Genomic DNA, 24,048 nt, shown 5'->3' on the forward strand with positions numbered 1-24,048 from the left:
TATAGAGGGACTTAAGCTGGGCTATTGGCTGCACTACCTTCCTGGAGGAGCCAAATCCTCTGGGACAAACTTTGAGGATTCTTCCTGCTGTTTCCTACAGTGACACTATTATTCAGCTCTTCTCTGTCAGTGGTATATCCTCTTCCCTCATTAAATCTAGTTTAAAGCTCTGATGATGAGTCCAGCCAGCTTGCTGCCTAGCATATTCTTTGACCTTTCTGGTCATTTGTGTCCCCCACCCAACATCAATACTCACAGCCTACCAAAGATATGTCCTAGATCACAGAATCCAAAGCCCTGAGGTATGACACCATGCAGGCAGTCATTCATTCAATAGATTTCTTGTTCTCCTTCTGCCCAGATCCTGGTCTTCAACCAGAAGGATCAAGGAGAATGCTGTATGTGGCTCCTAATCCTTTCAACATATTACCAATGGACAAAGTCTTTATAAATATATATTTATATATTATATATATATAATATTATTTATATATTAAAAGAACTGTTCCCTGACCGGGAATTGAACCCGGGCCGCGGCGGTGAGAGCGCCGAATCCTAACCACTAGACCACCAGGGATTGATAAATAAGTTGTTATTATAGATGGTCTACTTACCAACATCAGAAGGAACTTGTTGTCTATTACAGAGAAGTATAACAATGGAATTCCATCCAATTGCACTGACTTGTCTCAGTCCACAATGAAACTCCAGGCTTTTTGTTCTAATTATGAAGTAGTTTGATTCTAACTGATTTTTTTTTCTAGCTATACTGCATTTACTGAATAGTTGAAATCTTACAATTTTAAATAGAATTTTAATTTAAAATAAATCACGGGTTGAAAAGAATATTAAAGGTTTTTTAAAGAACATTAAAGGCAGGGTTGCTACTCACTAGATCAGGATGTGTGGGGCCCCATTCAACCTGGCTTTGAACACCTCCAAGGAGATTGCCGCAAATCAAGTGCAGCACCCTGCACTTGGCCTTCCTTCAGTTCTCAAAGAACCTTCAGTTGGTTATCATCACCCCACTTTTTGAGCCTGTCTGGGTTCCTCTGCATTGCATCCCTTCCTTCTACAGTGTCAACTGCACCACTCATCTTAGCATCATCTGCAAACTTGCTCGAGGTGCACTTGATTTCATAATCTATTTGTTGACAAAGATGCCAGAGAGCACCTGTTCCAAGACATACCCCTGGGAGAAACCACTCTTGACTAATCTCCACATATACATAGAGCCATTAACAGTAACCCTCTGGCTACAATAATCCAATCATTTCTTTTTAACCTCTGAACAGTCCAGCCTTCAAATCCATACCTCTCCAACTTAAAGATAAGGGTGTGGTATCATACCTCAAGATCTTGTCAATAAAAAGTAAGTTTCACTGGTATTTTCTTTTTCTTGCTCACTGCACATAGACACAACACAATGAATCTAAGAACTGCACAGAGAATTCACTTTTCCTACACCACTACCAGCTTCAACTGCTTTTACTGTTATGTTCCTTCACCTTGGAAGGAAAGAGAAAAGCTCCTGGAGCTCTCAATCATTTCCAGTCAAATACCAGAATCGTGTTATTTGTACCATCTTTTGACTTCTGGTTCTTGCCTGTCTTATATTTTGTAATAGTTTGATACATTGTTTATCCACCTAATTCACTATCAGCACAGAAATATTGCAGATTACATTCATATTTATATGGAAGAACTTTAATAGAAAGAGCTATATTAAGAGACAGCCACTATAGGAAATGTTGAATAAATGCTGAATAAAAAAATAGCATGACCAACCCAAATTGATAAGTGATTGTTCTTTGTGTATGACACTGGTAAGACAGCAACTTGAATATTGTATTCAGTTTTGGGCCCCTCAGTATGGGTTACAAATAGTAAGTCTGAAGTTGCACCAGGGGATGATTAGAATGGATATAGAAAAGAATTTCTTCAAGAGAAGTGTGGTAAAACATTATTAGGGTCTGCCCAGAGCAGTGGAAGAATTGCCATCCCTGAGAGGTATTTAAGAAATGCATGGATGTGGCACTAAGGGAAATAATTTAGTGATGCAACTTGGTAGTTCAATTTGATAAGTTGGAGTTTATATTCTTGAAGTTCTTTTCCAACTCAGATAATTCTATGATTTGAATTGTATCTATGTGGTAAGGAAATACATTCTTGCAATATTGAACTGTTGTGCCACTTTTCTGGTATTTCTTGCTAAGAAAGATATTGACAACTCCTGTGATTAATATATGTAAAGTAATAACATTCAAGTCCCATATACTAGAGATAAAGAAAGAGAAAATTAGCAGTAAGCTTGTACGTAACTCTATATAACTCAATTCAGCAATGTGTTTAATCCTGTTCTTAAATTCTCTTTTAAATTGAGGTTTATCATACAGCTAAATATCAGTACTGTTTTATGAATATTTTATTGAATCTCCTAATAATGCATTTTCATTTGAGGGAGAGTTAACTGATTTTAATTTGAAAATTTTTAAAAAATTAAGACAAATAAGACAAATAACTTTTTGTAAAGCGATCAAGATAGTGGCAGACACACAATGAATGAAAATGCAGATTCAGAGCTCTGCAGTTTTCATCAGCTGAAGCTTCACACTTTCACCTGTATTCCAAGACCTAGTTGCAGAACTGACATTACCTTATTATCAAAGAAACATTGAATTCTATCACAAAAACATAGAACATTACATAGAATTAAGTTCCATATTTATAACAAACATCTCTAGTTATACACTCCTAAAGTAACCCTACTCCAAAATTCACTTGAAACATATTCTCAATAATGCATTTTCTCCAAGAAACACAGATGAATTAAATCTGAGGTTGCAAACAGAAATTACATTAATCCATCTTCTAGCTTATAGTAATGTAAGCCTACTAACCTTCCCATTTATATTGCTACAAATGTCTCATTGATCTATTATGCCCCAAAATTTCATTCTCTTTACTGCATAAGAGCATTGGAGTAGATAAACCACGTATAGCATATTAAGAGGAAGGAACAAATTGCAGTTTTGACAGTAAGTGATTTCCACATTTTCCTTCTAGGTACTCTTGCTGCAAGTTATCACTTAAGCACTAACACTTCCACTGAACTGTCGAGTAGACTTTCTCTCTCTATAGAGCTTGTTCTGATCAGTTGTATCTAAGTGTTGTCTCCTGCTCTGTACTGGTATTGTAAACTCTGGAAGAAGGAAGGTCTCCAGTACACTACAGTTCTCATCAGTAATGTGCTTACAAGAGTACTGCAAACAGGAAAATAGCAAGCACAGATATTTATCTGGATAACATCAAGAATTATAAGAGATATTGTTATCAGAAGTACTGTTATGTACCTGTCTATTACGCAGGCTTCTCTATTTATTTTGAAGTGGTGCTGGACAGTATCAGATACAGCACATGGACTACTTACAGGTGGGTCTGGCAGTGACCAGTGACTGTCCATTTGAAGATACTCCCTAAGATACGAAGTTTTGCAGCAGTCTATTAAAGGAGTGCTTAATGCTCCTTCCCTACAGATTTTTGAACAATAGTTTGGAAAGTGACTCTTGGAATAATTTACCCTTCTGGGATACATTTTTATAGTGCACCAGAATCAGATATGTTGAGAACAAAAAAATCCCATAATAGACAGCTACAATACCTGTTATGGTGATGCTGTTTATTAGCCATCAGTAAAATATATCTTAATTTAAACTAATAATTTTTGTTGTAGTTTCTTTGTAGTGCTTGCATGAGAAGCTCTAAATATACCATAAGCTTCCACTATTGTACTTTAATTTGACAAACCAAAAAGGATTCACAAATTTGTATTCATTACAGTACTCGCATAATTTAAAGTTTTCATGTCTTCACTGAGTACCTTTGATTCTCCAAAGGAAATTCTATAATAATAATCTAACAATAATATATTTTCCCTGTGTTCTTGAAAAACAGAAATTAAACACAGCATGAAAGTCTCTTTCTAATACTAGAAAAAAATGCACATGAAAGCACAGTATGAACTCAAATTCTTTGAAGAAAGTTGCGCATAAAAGCAAACAAAACATTGACTGAGAAATTATATGAAGAAAAATCTGTACTTACCAGTGACAAGCTGTAGAAGAAAACGAAGTTTCATTACTAATGTAAAATTCATTTATAATTGTGAGATGTTGACATTTTACCTAAGTTCGATCAAAACACTTTTGATCAAAGACAACAGGTCATTAGCTTTCTTCACCTACATCTAGAAGAATGTAAGAATGACCTTAAATGCCATGTATTCATCTCCAAGAAAACAATACAAAGTGATGCAAAAATTATAGAACCAAGACACGTGGACACTTCAGAAAAACTTTTTCCTTATTTACTGGGGAAATTAAGCCTGGCATATGAAAACCTGTATTCTGTGAAGTCTGTAAACTCCTATGTCAACAAGAATAGTATGATACCATTCAGTGTAAGAATTCCCAGAATTTTTACAAGTGCATTTCTATTTTTCCAAATTATTCTGTAATTTATATTGTAAAACTATTAGACAACAGATGTTTCTATATTTGTAGGCTATTTCTAGTTTTAGTTGCTTGTACTGTAGTGATTTAGAAGCATATACATGTTTATGACTAAATAAGATTAGGTTCATTTACAGAAGGATGAGTTTGTTCAGTATCTTCATTATAATAATTCTGTTTCCACACCATGCTAAAGGCTTAGAAGGCATAGCCCGTATTTTTATTTACACTTTTACCATTAGCAAGTTCTCCTTCTCACCTTCTTTAGATATAGAGCAACAAAGTCTGTTATTCCATATTTTACACCATTAAAAAAATAAATATATTTTAACCAATAAATAATTTGCTCATTATTTTTAGTTCACTTAGAATTCTTTGTCTTCAAAAACAGCAAAAATTAAGAAGATTGCAATTCATTTTTACTTTAAGTCCATTTATCTGTTCAGAATTCTCAGAATTTCACCTTTTTACTAGGCAATAGGCAAGATCAGGAAAAATCTCTTTCCGTGTAGCTCAATAAACACTTTTGCTTGGACTGAAGGAACTGTCTCTGTGGCAATGAGCATAAGTAATCATTTTATTTGGCAAGAAATAATAAAGTTTTAGTATAATAAGGGCTAAAATGTTTACAGTCTTGAACCTAGGTGATAAGTCTACAGTCAACACCTCAACATACAGTCTTTGAGAGCTGTATCTGCTGGACTAATTACATTGTGGACATACTAAAATTTCATTATTTCTGTATATAGAATCATAGAGTGGTGTGTTAGAAGACACCTTTAAGATCATCTAGTTCCAATTCCCTGCTATAGGCAGGGACACTTCCTACTTGACCAGGTTGCTCAAAGCCCCATCCAGCCTGGCGTTGAATGATTCCAGGGAGGGGGCATCCACAGCCACTATGGGCAACCTGTTCCAGTGTCTCACCAACCTCACAGAAAATAATTTCTTCCTAATACCTAGTCTAAATATATCCTCTTCCAGTTTAAAGCATTTCTGTAGTCCTATCATTGTGCATTAACTGTACACAAACTGATTTGATTCAGAAACAATTATTCAAGGGTGATATACATTCTTTTCAATATCTGAATTAATGAATTCTGTGAAGCAGTTTTCTTAATTACACTATTATCAATAAAATCACTCTGATGTTTTGCTCTCCTGCTTCTCCAACAAATTACAGTTGAGTGTATTTTGATTTGTCAAGTAAGCTTTGGAATTTGAAATATGGTTCTGATGCTCTATTGTCCCCCGAAAATTATAATTCACCAGCATGCAGTGGAAAAGAATAGTAATAATGGATTAAAACAGTATTGCTCCATTGAAAGAATCAAATAGAGCACTAAGTGGAGAAGCATTACTTTCCTATAATCAAATCTGACCAATTAAACTTTACTTTAAATGCATAACCTCTAAAACTTTAATGGAACCTCTTCTTGAACCTTCTTATGACTGTATCTTTGAACTATAAGGGAATCTTCCAGAATCTGGGTTTTCCATCATATTTTAAGTCCTATTCCACACAAATTAACTGCTCAAGGATCCAAAGTTATGTTTCATCTTATTTTCACTTATTTTGTATGTTATCATAAATAATCTAAGTCTTTAATGGAAGTGGTAGCCCTTGTATCTTTATAAATTGAATACAATAAGTGGTGTGCACAAGTGGACTTTACATGTATCTTCACAGCATGAAATCTGCATGAGAAAAGTTACAGTTGCTGACCCCAGAAGCTACAACACTAGGAGTTAATGCATGTAAATGCTCCCAGCCAAATTGGTAGCGTACTTACCAATCTAGTAGTTTAAACACAGTAACTTTGTGCTTCTAGCACCTTTGATTAAGACTGCCTGATAGATGCAACTACACGTCATTTTTCTATAATTTAACCCTTAACATTTTTTGCATTAAGCTGCAAATATTCCAGCTTATCCTTTTGTTTGTCTCTTAATTTTGGATCATAGAACCCACAGAAATAGACTAGTTGTGTACATAATTTTTCTTTTTCTTTTTTTTCCAAATCCCTCTCTATCCAGTAGTCCAACTGTCTGATATCCACCACCTACTTTTGTTGAATCACAGCTGCATGACCTTGCATTGTTTTTACCAGTATATATGCCAGGTTTGAGGGGAAAAAAAATTAAAAATGCCTAATTTAGAATCATGTGTGGTAAGAAAAATAAAACAAAGGCAAAAATGAAATAGTTGAAATAATAAAAGCTCAAGGATTCAAGAGAAAATCCATAGCTATGAAAGGGCAGGTAATGGTTAAAATCAAAACAAAAATAGGGAATTGACTGACTGCAAGCATTTTCCCATTCCAGGTAGCAATATAGAGCAGTGCCTCCTAAGTCTGACAGGCCAGCAAAAACTCATTAGGCCACTATGCACATTATAGCACAAGTTAATTAGGCTAACGCCTAGCAACTCATTAATTTTATCTATTGTGTATACATGATTCAATAAATACTTGTATACATCCAGCTTACAAGATCTCTTTTACAGCTGAAGAATACAAGGAAAAGGTTTCCAAACCAAAGCTAACCAAAACATTAAACCATGCTATACTTACGTGTTGCAACAAGCACACAAAACAAAGGAAGACACTTTTTCCCCCATCAGAGATAGGATATTTCTGTCTTCTCCCACTTCCACTAAAAAGTGATTGATCATATTTTGAATGTTTCAGAAATTACTGACTGTACAAAACAACAGAAACTTTGAAAGATATGGTTGAAGACTCAGGTGATATGAAGATAATTCTATAGTTCTAAAGCTAATCATACTGCATTTAAACCATTCCCATATGGTAAAAACAACAAACAAACAACAAAAAACAAACCAGGACATACAAAAAAGAAAATCAACCTTGCTTGATCCATTGAGAAGTTACTTATAACCAGAAATATATCAACAGAGGACTTGAACACATTCTTTACAGCTTCCAGATTCTCGTTGCAAAGTGAGGCTTTGATTAAAAAGATTGCCTTTAATGCTCTCCAATTAGAAATTTTGGTTGAAATCTAATAGATCCAGACATTTTATTTTTAGCAGTTATACTATTTTAACAGCATATATTTCTGCAAAACCTAACAATATGCAGATTTCCCTTTATGAGCATGGAAGCTTATTCCATCTGTATCCAAGCTTCAGGAACACTGTGATGGAAAAGAGAATAATTAAGGAAGAAGGGGGAAAAAAATAATCAAACCTTTGTTTCAAACTTCTGAATCTTATGCTACTCTGAATCACTGAAGAGTGTTACAACATTAACAATTTTAAAACTCAAACTTTTGTGCACTTCTCTGCTCTATTATTAAAATCTGCATTCTATTTAAAGTTTAATTTAAACAAAAGTCCCTTATTAAAATCTTCATTACATTATATTCTGTTCATGCAGAAAACTACATTAGGAAACAAAACCATTCAATACAATCACTTCTGTACTATAGATGAAAGAAAATTTGTTTAATCACACTGCAAAATCTTGAAAGGGAAGTGCTTTGTTTACTGAACTGAGTTGTGGCTGTCAGTGATGATATCTAAGAGGACTGAGTGATTGTCACCATTATGCACTTCCATATTCATTTCTTTAAGCTAGTAAGTCAGTTTTATGAACATAACTGAATTTTTAACCTCTTAAGAAATAATACTGAAGTTGGATTTCTCTGTGTCTATCATTTCTCTACTCTAACCTAATTCACAGACTGAAGAATTTGTTTGAAAATAGGGAAATTTTAGTGAATGAAATTCCTTTACATTCTACATTGAATGTTTGATTTGTGCATGTATATTAGAGCTGTGAAATGGTTAAACAAGCTGCCTATTGAAGAGCAAGAAGAGCACTGCTCCATGAGGGAGAATAAGCCAGGAGCAGCAACTGCCCAGAGCACAGGTCAACTTGCATACTATCAGAGAGGATGGTGCAAGGTCCAGGAGGTTCGGACTGAGAATTGACAGTCTCAGGCTAGGTTCTTTAGGGAAATAGGTCACTCAGAAACAGCAGAAATCAAGACTAGGCATGGGAAACCTGCAGCGCTGATCAGGTGAGATCTAGATGCCAAAAAAGAAGTTCCTGGACAAATAGGCAGGGTATGCCTTGGCACCAGGATCAGCCAGGACAATGGCACTGCCACTGTGAGCTGACCATTATGGATGTGAAGGAGCTGAGAATTCTTATGTACAATTCTCAGAATATATTTCGGCAGCTAATCTTGGCTTATGAGGGACTCCAATGTAACATCTTTAGCAATATCAGTTTATAGATGACACAAAATCAGAAGGATCCAGACTGTGTTTCAGTGAAGGCTTACCTTTCACTTACACCAGAGGAATGAGCCACCAACAGACTCCTGAAACTTAAAAAGGACAAGTACCAAGTGCTGCTGTTGGGCAGGAAGCACCAGTGCAAGGGCAGCCTGGGGCCAGTCTGGCTTTGCATTAAATGTCCTGCAAACTGTAGCAGCCACCAGCTGAACAGCAGTCAGTAACGTGCCCTTTGAGCAGTGAAAGCCAGTAGTATCTTGTACTATATTAACATAAGAAGTGTCAGTAGATTAAAGGAAAGGATTATTCTCCTCTACTCAGCACTCCTAAGACCCTATCTAGATATTACATTTCATTTAGAGTCCAGATGAGGACCTCCAAGATAATCAGGAGATGGAGAACTTACCCTCTGAGAAAAGGAACGAGTGTGTGCTCATCCTGAAAAAGCAATGGCTTCAGGAAGCTCTAACTACAGCCTGTTTGTACTTAAAAGGAGGTTATCATGATCTCTATGCAATTGCCCGTTTGGGAGGACGAGGGGGGAAACTAGGCTAAGTTGATATTAAGACTTTTTCACTCCAAGGACAATCAAGTTGCAGAAGAGGTTGACCAGAGAGGCCACATAGTATCTACTTTGGGTGCTTTTCAAAAGTAACTGGTTGAAGCCCTGGGCATCCTGGTGCTGCTTCAAGGAGAAGATCTCACAGACTTCTTTTGCTTTACACAGAGTTGATAGTTTTTAAGTCAACAGTAGCACCTGCTATATCTTCTGGCCTTTTCTTGTTTGCTTGTTAGTTTTTATCCCAACAGTTTAGCCTAGTTTTACTTAACTGAAAATATGTAATAAGTCAACTGCCTACTGATGGGTGAAAAACTGTGACAAAGTGGATTATTGAACATACAATACTGCCTTGGTACTTTCTTAGTTAGTAGAAGTCCATTGGATTAATTGAAATTTCAATGCAAGAACTTCTCATAATTGATGATACAGTGGATTTCCCAACTCTTGGAGTAAATTCAAAGAAAATACTAATATTATCTCAGAAAAGATTTGGAAGAAACTGAAGATTTCTTATTTTTTGTATTTCTAACTTTTCTCTTGTCTCAGTACTTGAAATCTTCCTGTGTCCCCTATAGTCAGTCAAGAACAAATCACTGGTGGATAAAGGATTGAGCATGTGGAAATTAAATATGATGAAAAAAATGTCAACATTTTTTCCTACTAGCAAAGTTAATTCTGAAAGTGCATTTTAGATGTACTATTGCTACTTCTAAAAATACATACTGTAAGAATGAAGCCATAAATAGATTATCATGTAAAGGTAAGTTGCGCTAAATCCTCTAAAAGTCTAAGTATCAGGTTAGTAATATAATCTAATATTAAAGTACACTTTAATGGGTTTTGAAGAATATTCTTCCAATAAAATTTTAAAGGTTCAATAAAATGTGACTGCTACCTCTCAATAAAATTTCGCTGCTATTTGTGTATTAGTGCATAATGGTTGAGAGGGTTTTAGTAATCTCAAGGCAATTTAATATTTGATATGAATATTTTAATGTTAAACCTGGTCCATTATTAGAGAGACAGAGACCAAATCCTCCTTTATTACTAAATGATTGCTTGGCTGATTCCAGTGCAATTTTATTCATTTGCTTTGTCTTTAAGAAGTCATCGCCAGTGTGGCCTATATGAAAGGACTACATTGCCTACAAACCTATCCTTAAATAACACCTCTCAGAATTTTGTAATGTGTTTTTCTGCCTCTATTTAATGCTTGCGCTCAGGCAGAATGATTATTTCCTGAAAGCTGAGTTCTTCAGTTCTCACACGGACATTAAATATTTTTCCAACTTAAGACGATCAGCAAATGACAGCATATCCTCATACAATAGACAGTTGTTGTGGTATAACCCAGCAGCAGCAGCTCAGCACTATGCAACCATTTACTTGCTGCCCCACCAGATGAGATGTGGAGAAAATTGGAAAAAACCCTAGAACTTGTGCATTAAGATGATAACTATTTATACAGTCACAGTGCAATTAATTACACTCCCCCACCCTTCACCATCATGGCTGTGGCTCTGTCCCTCTGAATGGCCCAGGCCAGCCCCAGTTGTGCTCACATAACTCAACAAAATATTGGTATAATCAACACTGTTTCAGCTGGAAGCAGTACAACAGAGAACTTCAGTGTGAAAATTAAGATATGCAATTATCCATGCTAAAATTTGTGTTCATGGTAGCAAAAGTTATAAAAAACACTTCAATGAGAAAATGATATTCCTCAAAAAAAAAAAATAACTCACAAACAGCAAGCATGTTACACTGAGGAAAAAAAAAAACGTACTTTACATGTATTAAGAATTTACAATGAACAAGTGAGTATAAACTGAAGTAAGAAGAGTTTTGCTGAGTAACCACTTATCATGGGCTATGATAATCAAAGTTGTAATGCACATTTTGCAATTTTGTGATGAAATGATAAATGAGCATTATTTTCAATACAATGAATATTGATTGATATCAACTTGGATATATTAGAACATTTCTATAATTACACCCACTACACACTCAGCACAGATAATTGGTCTGTAAACTACATCTAGAAGATGCCAAAAGTCATTTTAGAAACAAAAAGTGTACAATTTTGTCTAAGAGCCCAGAATGTGCAAAGTAGAAACACCAAGAGCTTAACTCTCAGCAGCAGCATCTGGAAACCCAATTTCCATCTTTCATAGTTCTTGAAAGCTTTCCATGTCAATAAAACCAAATAAAAAAAGCTTTCATGAGTTTCAGAATGAAAATCCTTTCCCAGCCTTCCCCTTGAGAAAGAAAAACAAACATTTTCAAGTGGGAAATACATTCCTCCTAAGATCAGAAAGGGGTTGTCCAAAGTTGAGTGCATTCAGCAAAATAATTCAGTATACGATACCATTTTCCCATTTAGAATTAAGCATCTCAAAGTGTGTATCACTGAAATTCACTTTCCAAAATGTAGTTTAACTGATTCTCTTTGACAATGAAATGTTGCACATACAGATCTGAATTGATTTTTGTTTGTTTTTCTTATTATAATGACTAGATCCCTACTTACTGATCTCAGGAGATTAATGCATTCTGACAGTTTCAAAGAATTTAGTTACCAGAATGTAGAAGTCCTGGTTCAACAAAAATTCATTACAGTAAATGTTCATATATGAAATAGAGAGAAGTAACATGATATGCAATCTACTTCCAGATAAAAGAAAAAAAAATGTTATTCATTATCAATAGTTTTCTTGACTGTTCGCAGAGCACATTTGGGATATATATATATATATTTTTTTTTTTCATAGGGGAAGGAGCTATTGTTTAATGGTTTTTTAAAAATGTTTTTGGAGCACGGTGATTTTCAAAACAAGAATTTCAAAGTAACCTAATCTGAAGATAATAAATTCACACTTGTAAATCTTGGATTTTTTTTTTAGTGGTTCTGAAGAGGACATACCAACAAGTTGTCCGATGAGATGAGATTATTATGGACCTTCGTAATTGAACAGGATTGCTTTGCTACTGCAGCAGGAGGTGTGCATAATGTATTAGATACCAGATGCTTTTATTTAAGATGTTTCTTGCTAATGCAAGTAACTAGGTGTTGACAATATCTCTAGACTTTCCTGCTCTCTTTGATTCAGTGATAAGAAGGACAATTTCAGAAAAACTTCCTCCCTGATCATGGTCTTCACATAACTCTAGTTCTGAGAAAGCAAATGCAAAAAACAGATAAAGTCAGAGGCATTCAAACCAGAAGAATAGCCCTATAGCAAGTGTGTAAAGACAGAAAACAGTGATTCTCAAATAATTTTTCAAGCAACAGAACACAACTGATGGCTGACAGAAAAGCCTGCAAAGGCATGAGATTACATGGAACATTACTTTCACACTTCCAGTAGGTTTAGTCATTGGTCACTAGGAACAGGATCTTGTAAAATAAATAAATAAATAAATGGAATGCCAGCAACTGAATCACCACTAAGAAAGAGCAAGTGCACTCATGCACTGATGTAAAACTCAGCACAATCATAAAGACAAGTAAGCTGAATTTACACAGCCTGCTGAAGAATTTGGTCTTCAGTTTTATACACAAAAAAAAAAAAAATAACAATGTTGAGTTTTTGGCTGGTTGTTGGTTTGTTTTTTGTTTCCTTTTTACACTTTACAAAAAGAACATAGTTATGCACTAGCTAATTTCAGGAACTTAAGTTAAAAGAAAGAACCAGAATTCTACTCCTTACATACTAAGACACCTCCAACACATCTGTCAGAATTGTTATTAAAAGGAACGTGAACACAACTTTTAAGATGCACATAATAGCATACACATGCACACATGTGCATAATCATATTTATATATGCATGTGTGCAAGGCTTCCCAAAGTACTACATATTTGTACTACAATATACAATTGATGTATATATGTGTATGCATAATGCAAAAAATAATAAAACTACATTTAAAAAAAACCTACATAAAACTGTATGGTACTAAATACCAAAAAATTCCCAGGGAGGTATTAGAGGATAATAAATTGCAGAATTTGAATGCCAGGTTATAGAAGTCTTTTCAAATTGCTACACTAGATGGGGAATCTCACCCTTACAGCTTTTTGCAGGTTATAACAGCAAATTTTTCTTCTTGCCATTTCTGTTTTATCTCTCAGTGAAATCCAGAAATCTGAGATTTTAATCTTCAGGGCCTTTCCAGAAACTTTCTAGGTATACTCTGTTTCTAGATAGTTTAAATTCACCTATTTTCTCACTCCACGTGAAAAAAGCAATAAATGAAACTGTTTCCAATAAAGCACTCAAAATTGCTAACAAGTGCAAGCGTAGCTTGCAAAACTCACTGAAGAACAAGAATTTTGTGAAGTTCAGAGAGAATGGAAGACCATTGACTCTGACAAAACGCAACATCAAAAAGAGATAAGGTCATATTTAAATATTAAAGAAACCTTGACAGTTGCTACCTGCTATTGGTTCCATACAGGTTTCTGGCATTAAAAAAACTACTGCTTTTAGAGCAGTGCTAAGTTCTGTGATTTTACAGCCTTAGTGGAATGATTAACATCACTTTTGTTATCCAGAGTAAAACCATTCCAAAGCATCTAGCTTTCTAACACAATGAAATATAACATTACAGGTACTTAGCTAGGGTTTCTCTTTTGATTATTTTTTTTTTCCTCTCCTTTCTACAGAAAAGGCTTTGAACTATTATGAGGGGAAAAAAAAAAATTTTTTTTTTTTTCTGATAACTGATTAAGTTCATGAGACCTTGAACTGTGATTGTCACATACAAAATGATGCACACTGTATTTGGAGATTTAATTTCAGAAGTTTCAGTAATATGTTTGGGGAAAAAGAAAAGTTAGAATAACAAACAAAAACCACAGCTACACCAAGTAAGCATCCTGCTTGGTATAAGGATTAGATCAGATTCCTAATTGAAACTGCTCTGCCTTGTGCTTAATAATGAGCAAGGAAGCTCCACTCACAGAAAGAATTAGCATGTGGTCAACAGATCAGAACACAGGCAGGTGTGGGAGAAATACACTGAGCAGATGAAAAAAACAGGCCATAAACAGAAAAAGCTGTTATACAGGTAGGAAAAGTTATCCACAAAGCAATTTTGACTCTTAGTATTCTCCAAATAATATGCACTTTCCAATTCACTGCTGAACAAAATGTATTTTGTTGATGATCCAAACAAATCAAACATGCTCGTAATACCACGACACTGGGTAGCAAAGACTGGTTTTGCCAGGATGCAAACCTCAGTGGAAACAAGGAGGCAGAGGAAGGACAATATAGAGTTTCCCTGCTGATCAATGCTCTTCTACACTAGAAACCTGTGTTTTACTAAACCACCAGAGGCCTTCATGCTTATTTGTATGGAAGGGTGTTGTTAAAGCACTTCATTTTTCTTCACAAAATTGTCCACGTTATGGCAGCCTGGTGAGAATGGAAAAAATGTTCCTGAAAGCCATTTTTATTTTCAGAGTAGTTTTTTTCTTCTTTATTTCCATACATATATATACATACAGATATATATATATATAGCACCAAAGCAAGAAATTCCATGTAAGATGGGGAAACAGAAAAAAAAAAAAAAAAAAAAAAGAAAAATGAAGTATTGTTTCTGTTTCAAAAGCATTAAGAGGAAGATATTCCTCATCCGTAGAAAGGAACACTGGGATTACATTACATTGCATTTCTACTGTAAACAAATTAGCCTTGGAACATAATTGTAGTATTGTTCAAGATTTTTTACTCAAGTGCAAGAAACCATTAAAACTATACTTTGCATGAAGAGATTCTCACAAGAAAGTTTTGTACCAATCAGAAAAAAATGTACTTAAACAGTTATTAATGTTAATTATAAATTTCAGAGGACAAGTTTGCCTGCCTTCTATGTTTGGACAGGAGATTAAAAGATTTGCTCAAGAAAGTTGTTTGCTTTACATTAGAGCATCTCCATTATCCTACCATCAGGTAATACTGTTTCTTCTACAAAGATAATGTTGAAAACTAAGGCTTTATTGCAACTTATGTTGTACAATCATGCTAGCAGAAGGCAATCAACACTCCTGTATTTTTCATTAAAAAAATTTGTTGTTGTTTTGCTTTGTGTGCTTTTTTTAATTTTTAAAATACCTAAAAGTATGTTATTTTTTAAGAGCACACAACTGAAGGACAGGCTAAAGACAAAACCAAAATATTTTATCTAGTTTTAATTAAATTAATTGCATCTTGCTATTCTCATTCTGATGTGAAAGTAGATAACTCTATGTGACAATAGAAAGGATATAAAAAAAATAAGTGGACAATTTGATTTTAAAAAAATAGCTGAGTGTAAGATCTAAACTGATAGATTATAATAAAAGTTGTTACTTGAAAATTTTTTAAATGGAATATTGAGGAAGTTAATGTTTCCACATATTTCCTGTTGTATTTTTTTTTTTTAAACTGAGTCTATATCTTGTATCTGTTATATTAATGCTGCTACACTATCAGCAGATTGACAATAAAATTCTGAGGCACAATCACACTGTGAACAGAAAATCCCTTACTTAACATCTGTTCGATCTCTTGCTTTACAGAGAGCGATGTCAGCCAACGTGTACCAGAAAGGACCATGAGGAAAATTAAGAGGAAGAAGTTTGCATGCCAGGCACTGCTCAAAACTGAGCAAATCCCATAGAGGTAACAAAAACTGGAAAACAAGGTAGAATCTGGCCATATTAGGAGCAGAAATACAGTTCAGATCTGTACTTCCTGCTCTGAGAGGTTTTCCTCTAGAATAGGGGCAAGATGTCATTTCCTTGAAACTGTCTATAGTTTTCTTGTACAGTTTTTTTCCTGTCAGTAAAAGGATCTATAACTCAAGCATGTGAGCAGTAGCAAATGGCAGTGAACTTTCTAGTAGAAAAGTTCCTTCCACTCAGTAGCTGTGACTATGGTTCAGTCCCTTCCTTTGCCACAGACATCTGGGTTCAGAAAGGCACATGGTTAACATTTAACAGGAATTTAATTAGATTCAATATGTCCAAACATCAAAAACACTTAAGTTCATCACTGTGTATATTATTGAAATACAAACTGAGTCTTCAAAAAAATAGTATGAATGATCTCTGAGTTGGGATGGTAAGCAAAACATCTATCTATATCACAGAATAGCTTTACCTTCTGGAAGATTTTTTTGCGTGTATGCATGTGCAAAGGACACAACAGTAGGGATACCACAGAGCAGCTGAAACACACAACTCATCTTTCATTAAACAACGAATCTTCTACTGAAAGTTATTCTAACTAGACAATTAATAAATGTACATTTAGAAGAGCAGCATGATTAGAATGGTATTTTACAGTTTTATAGTCAGAAAGAGTACAGTGGTGGAAAGAGACAATCAAAAATGAAATGCTCACCTATATCTGAGGCTCAAAATAGAAAACTTCAAAAGGAAAGATCCCCAGAAAGAGACCCCTCTTTAGTGGCAGTCAGCCCTTAAATGGGGTCTAGGAGAGATGTAGGCAGGCTCCACCCCTTTTGGTCACACAGCTGAATTGCCTTCACCTGAGCTTCCACGGCTGACTCAGTCCTTGCCTCAGGTGATCAATCAGTGGTTCAGGCCATGACTCAACAGTTCCCATACACTAACGTAAGAGGGAAATCATCATTGTTGAAATTACTGTGCTTAGTAGTTCTTAGCACAGCACACCAATCACTTAACTCAAAGCACTCTGAAATGAGAAACGTTAAGATATTGAAGTGTCAAAATATGTGGCATGCTAGCTGAGTTGATGAAGCACTGAATAAAGAAGGAACCCATTTTAGAACCTTTAACATGCTGCATTTTCTAATGTACTGTGACACCCTACATAAGATGTCAGGCACCTCTCTCCACTCCTTCTCACAGCCATCTCCAGCACTACTGAACAATGATACTGTTCTACAGAACACATCAGCCACATTTCAGGAATGACTTTTATGATCAGGAGGTTTTACAATCATGATTCACCTGGCTTGAATGTTTTCAGCATACCCCAGACCAGAATATGCCACACGAGTGCAGTAAAGGAAATAAGCCAACAGGCAGGCCTACCATGATTTTTTGTGGCAAGGTAGCGAAGCAGAAGAAACTAAACTAAGTTAACTGTTTTCCAGCAGTCTGAAGACAAAAATGAAGGACAAAGAAGCCAAGACAGGGAGAGCTGCTGAAAGGATGTATGCAAGTATGGCAGGTGGTTAACACCTCATCAGTACAGCACCAGGACAGCCACCTCCAGTCTGCTGCTGCTCTACCAAAAGGACAGCCTCACTGCCCTTAAATGTTCAGCTGAAGGTCAACAGTTGATGTAAGTCTAGTTTTTGCTGCATTTTGCACTGATATGAAGATCTATAAAACTAATGCAGCAATGGAAAACATTATGATGCTTAATTATTTTTACTACCTTAGCGAATTGCAAAATAAATTTGCGTTACTTAGAGGGAAGACATCAAAGAGTACCAAAGCTGTAAAAAGAATATGAATACATCAACTACAGTAGCAATAAAAGATATATGAAGAACGGCAAACTAGTCTGATTTTTATATAACACCTTGGCAACATTCACATAAACTTTCACTGAAATTCATTAAAGATAGGTGAGAGCATAAAGAAATGCTTACATCAGTAAGATTTTCTGATCTACAAAACACAATCTTTATATATGGTAAATGACATGTTAGATAAGAACTCCATGCAACTTTTGCTTTGTGGACACCAAGTTCTGACACATTCAAACTCCGGAGAGAAAAAAAAAAAAAAAAAGAAAGAAAAAGAAAAAAAAAAAAAAAAAAAAGAAGAAAAAAGAAGAAAAAAAAAAGAAAAAAAAAAAAGGTGTACAATATTTCCATTTTTTCACTTCATTCAAAGTTCTTCTGGTTTTGTACAAATTCTGTATACAGGCCATTTTCAAACTTTCTAAAACAAAGTTTTGCAGTATACTTTTGTTTTAATTTTAGGTTTACTGCACCTTTAACAACTACAATTGACAATCTACGTGAGTAACATCATGCTTACAGACAGTAATTCTTCTTTCTTCTGCCTACAGTATGTGTTTGTATATGTCATATTCATCCATAAAACTTGCTGAGTTTAGTATTTTATGTTCCTACACACTTTACTAGCCATACTGTATCCTAGATTTACAGTGTTGTTTGTTTCTTTTCTTTTTTTTTTCTTTTAAGTACATTTCTTAATTTTGGTAAATGATAAATGATAAATAAATGATAAAACCTTTTAGTACATTGTAAGGTATTGTATATATCAATGGATACAGTTTTAAACATTTTTCCAAGTATTCTCTTTCTGTGAGACCTTCAAAATAAAGGCCAAATTTTTGTCAGCTAATTTCTTCCAGAACATACGTTATTCAGCATGGAAAATAGCCTAGAAGCAAAGATAAGTGGTTTGACAGAGGTAATCCTAGTAACATAAGAAAGTAAAGGGTCCATTGAGGGAGGACAACAAAAAACCCACTGTGCCAGGACAGCTTGCAGATACAGTTTGCATTTAAAAGACATTGTAAATTTGCCTTTAGCATGTGGTCCATTTCTCCAATAACTGTGCAGAATTTATATTAGTTTTAAATTTCTCAGCTCTGATCTAGGAAAAAGAACCTAAAGGAATCAATTTCTTTTAAATCTCAGTGAACTGCTGATAATATTGGAAGCCTTCAAGTTTCCCAGCCAGAAGATCCTCTAGTACACCTCATCTAAAACAATCTGAAGATACTACTTTATTTCATGCTGAACCATATATTTATCTACTGTTATTTCTTAATACTTTGCCTATCACTAATGATTTGAATATCATATTCTGTCTGTATTGTGTTCCATTACTATAAATGTTTAGTTTGGTATGCTTAATCAAAAAAATACCTCTTTTTTTTTATTATTATTTTTTAACAACAACGAAAAAATCTCAAATAATATTTAAAATTTTGGTGCATGTGTGTCTGTTACAGTGATCCATAGTCTGATCTTAAAAAAGGTTCTTTGAATCCGTAAAGCAGAAAATTGTGTGTAAGTAAGTGCTCATATAATTCCTCTTTTCACATAGAATTCTAACCAAAAGTGCGAGCTACGGTGTAAACTCCAGGCAGCTGGCCTTAACTGCTTACATATATACCAGTAGTCCTAGCTGGTTTACACAGTCACTTATAGACAAAAGCAAGAGATTGCAGCAGGCAAAGACTTGCTCAGAACAGAATTTCAGAAAATGCTATGTCCTTGTTACTGTGAAGACAAGACAAGATAGAAGTATCTAAATTCAGCCTTGTTGCCAGATCTAACGGAAGATATACATTGTTTTCAGGAGCTGGTATCTCCTGCATACACTGGAAACTGACAGATAAAACAGTACATGCCTGTGTCATGATGTATTTTAAAATATATTTTTCAACTGAACAGATCTCTCAAAGAGGAAAATTTACAAAATAACTTAAGGCTACAAAACTCCACCTTATATTTCTTAAATAAATTTAGCTGAACAAAACATAATCTGCTTAATGAAAGAAGTAGTGTTTACTTTCCATAGATCTTCCTCTAGCTACTAAACTGACAGAATCACTTCATTGTTGACCTCTTCTGATCTTATTAGATGTAAGCAATGAAAGAACTAATTGAGAATCAGGCTGCTGTGTCAATTTTCTCATCTTACATTTAAAGAGGTCATTTAGAAAAACTACACTAGACTGACTAATGAGTAGTGCATAGCATTAGTAGTGTAAAATAAAGAACTATTTAAATTTAATCATCTACTAAATTATATCTAGAATCTATGGTACATTCAGCTAACAGAACTGCACTGAGACATGGAGAAAAGAAAGATGAAATGATAACCATTTTTTTTGTCATCCCCATTTAGTATAGCTTTCACTGTGGATGCAACATCGTGTAAGAACGGGACAGTGGGTGAAAGGAATAAAGGAGTGACTATATGATTCTGTGAGTGTCCAGGATCTGAGCAGGGATATCCAATGGGCTGTACTGCTACACAGAGAGTCCAAGGACATGCAGGTGTTTGTGGATATATTGTACATCCTCTGTGTACCTGTGTGTCTGCACCAGTGACCTTCTGATTCTGTCAACCAAAGAGGAGAAATGGACTTCATTATGTGTGCTTGGATTCTGTGCAAGTCCTGTGGGTGTTGTTGAAGGCAACATCTTGTAGTAGCAGTATAAGTAAACAACCTGGCATTAAGAACCACAAATACACATTTTTAAATGGTCTACAATTATCTGTAATGTCTTCACTGTCCTATTTTTATTTATGATGCATTCATCTAACATTAGATTTCCTTCAGTGAGAGTTTCAAAAAATCTATATAAATCTACTCAATGAGCTTACCTGCACAAATCAGCTAATGGTGATGACTATGTTGAAAAACAGTATTTTGTAGCTGAGAATTTGCTCTGTCAAATAGTGTTATTGTGCTCTTTGTATCTGCTCTAGTTTCCATAGGAACAAATAGGAGACAATACATTCAGAGCAACCTACATATACATTCCCATTTATACAGGTACAGATGGGTTACATTTAGGTCTTTTTTATGTATAGTTACAGGTAATAACCTGTAAAGAACCACTCTGTTACTTAGGTGATAAGAACTTCAGCTCCATCTTCAATCTGAGGGTCTGCAGAAGAAACCTCCACAGTCATCTACAGCCATTAACAATTTTACGATCTCTCTCTACAAAGAGCACCGTGAGTTGCTCTTCACATGATATGCACTGCATAAGGAAGAGGAGCCCTGTATTCTGCCTGAGAGTGCTTAGCTAAGAATGTTTTTTTCCTGATGACAACTACAAACTCTATCTAGTCCCTTTGTGCTTAGCAACCTCCTTTGCTCTGTGGTGAGGAAAGCTGTCAGAGACCTGTTACAAGACTAGAGAGGTGATAGTGATCTCACTGCAGCATGAAGCTCACTGCTGTGTTTTTTTGTTTGTTTTGTTTTTTGTTTATTTTTCCAGTCAAGAAGGGATAGCGGGTTTCAGGGGTAGGCAATCATACATAAGCATATATATATATTATATATATATATATACAATAAATAATAATAATAATAAATAAATAGTTATTTACAAACGGCACTGAACTTCATCCTTGACTAAGTCACTATTTACAATCAAGGGCAAAAGAGGTCGCTTCCTCAGTTCTCAAGAAAAATACAAGCAGTTACAGCCACTCCTGGGTTATATGACTTCAGAATATGATTCTTTTTATAAAACACACAACAGCATACCCTGAAGGTATGTCAGAGGAATACTGTTACAATACTTAGATAAGCCTTTATTGGACAGAACAGCATCCTTTGGTTGTTTCTTTCCCATTCAATTTAGTAAATATCTGAACAGTAATAATTTTACTTGCAAGATTCAAGCCCATACAGCTTCTACAGGATGGCCGTGACATGGCACAAATGCTTCACTATAAGCAGTCAGTGCTTGTTTTATGTGCAATCAGTTTTTGGTGAAAAGATGTATTTCAAGATGATGGATACTTGACCTCCTTAAATTTATTTGAATTATCTGTTTTTAGGAAGAGAAGATATAATCTTAAGATTCCCTCTCAAAGCCCCTGATGAGTAGGCTCCCCAAGTTTAAAGTCATATCATTTTTGACCACGCCTTAGAAGTGTGATTCCTACCAAATAGCAATACTCCGTCACTGAGGTTGTGATCTTATTTTGCACCTTTGCAACCTCTCCAGCTGCAGGTTGTCACTGATGTTGTCTTGGAGCTGACTTTCGGGACCTCCAGATTCTTCTTCTGGTAGGGTCTTCCCAGTAAAGACTATTCCAAGCACCTAGTATTGCAGAAAACTCTCAGCTCACCAGCTCTCAGCTTCCTGAGCCTCCCTTGGTGCCACCAGCCCCTGACTCATACTGCCGAGCCACAGCCCATTGCAGCAGCACAGGACAGGATGCAACGTGCCCTAAATAAATATAAGCAGAGAAACAGGTGTCATCCACCACGGGGACAAGAGCTAAAGAGCTGTTTGTAGCTCTCTGCACAAGCACCAGTGGGATGAGAGCTGCCAGGCAGAGTGAGGAGTTTCTGTTTTATCTACCCATCCTTTCTCATTAATGCTGTCATGGCACCAATGTGATTTATAAGTCATAATGCTTGTAGAAAGGAAATTACTGTTGTTGTTTCTGGCCATGCATAACTCATCAAAATTAAAAACACAGCTATGCAGTGGGGATGTTGTCACCTCTGTTTCGCCTCATTAGGCAAACTGAATTCATAAAATCTTAAGTACTGTTGAGCCTTGGATTTTCTCAGCAACAAAAGTCAAGTCACAGAATTACTGTAATTATCCTCTTACAGCCAGGTTACTTTTGCTGAGGGTGCAGTCAGAGTTCTCCTCATGAATGCTGTGCCATGGAGTCTGGGAAGAGCTCTGCCTTTTCTCTCATGTCAGGCAAGGGACAAGCTCAGTCTGGCTTTGAACACACCATGTAGCTGGCATGTCCTTACACAGCCAGCCCTCTGGAGGTGCTAGCCTTGCTGAGCCATGGTATGTAGGTGTGTCTGGTTCCACTTTGCCTTCCTCACAGCCCCAGCACATCATGAGTCGGACTGGATGAGCCATGTGCCGGTCCCACAAGGGCACTCGTGACAATATCGCCAATGGTAAGTACATTCTCTGTAATTATGGAAACTATTGTCTCTGTAACATTATAGCTGTATTTTTTAACCTCGGTCTATCATGAATTGAAATTCTACCTTTTTGAACTTTTTTTTTTTAAAGAATTTTTTACTGGGGTGCACACTCTAACACAGAACTGTCAGTACAAATTTCTACTGTCTCTATAAAAGCTTCATATCTAACATCATGCAATAACTTCCGCACATATTTAAAAAAACAGTGTAACAGCATTCTTTGTGACTTTATAAAAGCATACATCAACTCTTCTCTGAAAAATCCCCTTTACACTAACTACCAGTGGTCTTATATGCAAACATTCAGAGATGACAATAACTGCAAATTTAATTCAAATAAAAGTATTGTTAAAATAGTATTTAACATACAAAAACCGTACCTGATATCACTATTACATAGGAAAAGTACATAAGCACTGGAAAACCTACTTCTGTTAATACTGACAAAGCAGGACTCGTTGTGAAAAGGCTGAGACACCTGGGACTATTCTGGCTGGAGAAGAGATACTTGCGGTTAATTTACTGAGGTGTATAATTATCTGATGGTGGGAGCAGAGAAGACACAGCCAGGCTCTTCTCACTGGTGCCAGTAACAGGGCAGGAGGGAATGGGCACAAACTAAAGTGCCCATCTAAACAAACAAACAACAACAACAAAAAACAAAACAACAACAAAAACACCAACAAAAACTTATTCACTGTGAAAATAAACATTGGTACAGGTTGCCTGCAAAGACTGTGGAGTCTCTCTCCTGGAGATACTCAACACTTTGTAAGACATAGTCCAGGGCAACTTGTTCTAGCTAAATTTGCTTAAGCAGGGGACTAGAAGACCTTCATAGGTCCCTTCCAACTCCAGAGATCCTCTGACTATGAGAAACTGAAAGGACTAGCTGGATGTATGCAGAAGCCCAGAAATGAGTAGCGAATATACTATGAGTTTTTACATTGGAAACTTGAGAGTTCCAAAGGGGATTTGCCATGACAATTAGTTTTATTAAGAGAAAAATTTTCTAAGCTACC

At 35.6% G+C, this 24,048-nt stretch overlaps 1 non-coding gene across 1 annotated transcript; it reads right to left on the reverse strand.

The window, feature by feature from the left end:
* Positions 1-505: 505 nt before the first annotated feature.
* On the reverse strand, positions 506-577 carry TRNAE-CUC (transfer RNA glutamic acid (anticodon CUC)). Its single transcript has one exon. It is a non-coding gene; the product is annotated as a tRNA-Glu (tRNA).
* Between the last annotated feature and the right edge of the window lie 23,471 nt (positions 578-24,048).

The sequence above is a fragment of the Meleagris gallopavo genome, chromosome 3, assembly GCF_905368555.1.
Source record: "Meleagris gallopavo chromosome 3, MGAL_WU_HG_1.1, whole genome shotgun sequence".
NCBI lineage: Eukaryota > Metazoa > Chordata > Aves > Galliformes > Phasianidae > Meleagris > Meleagris gallopavo.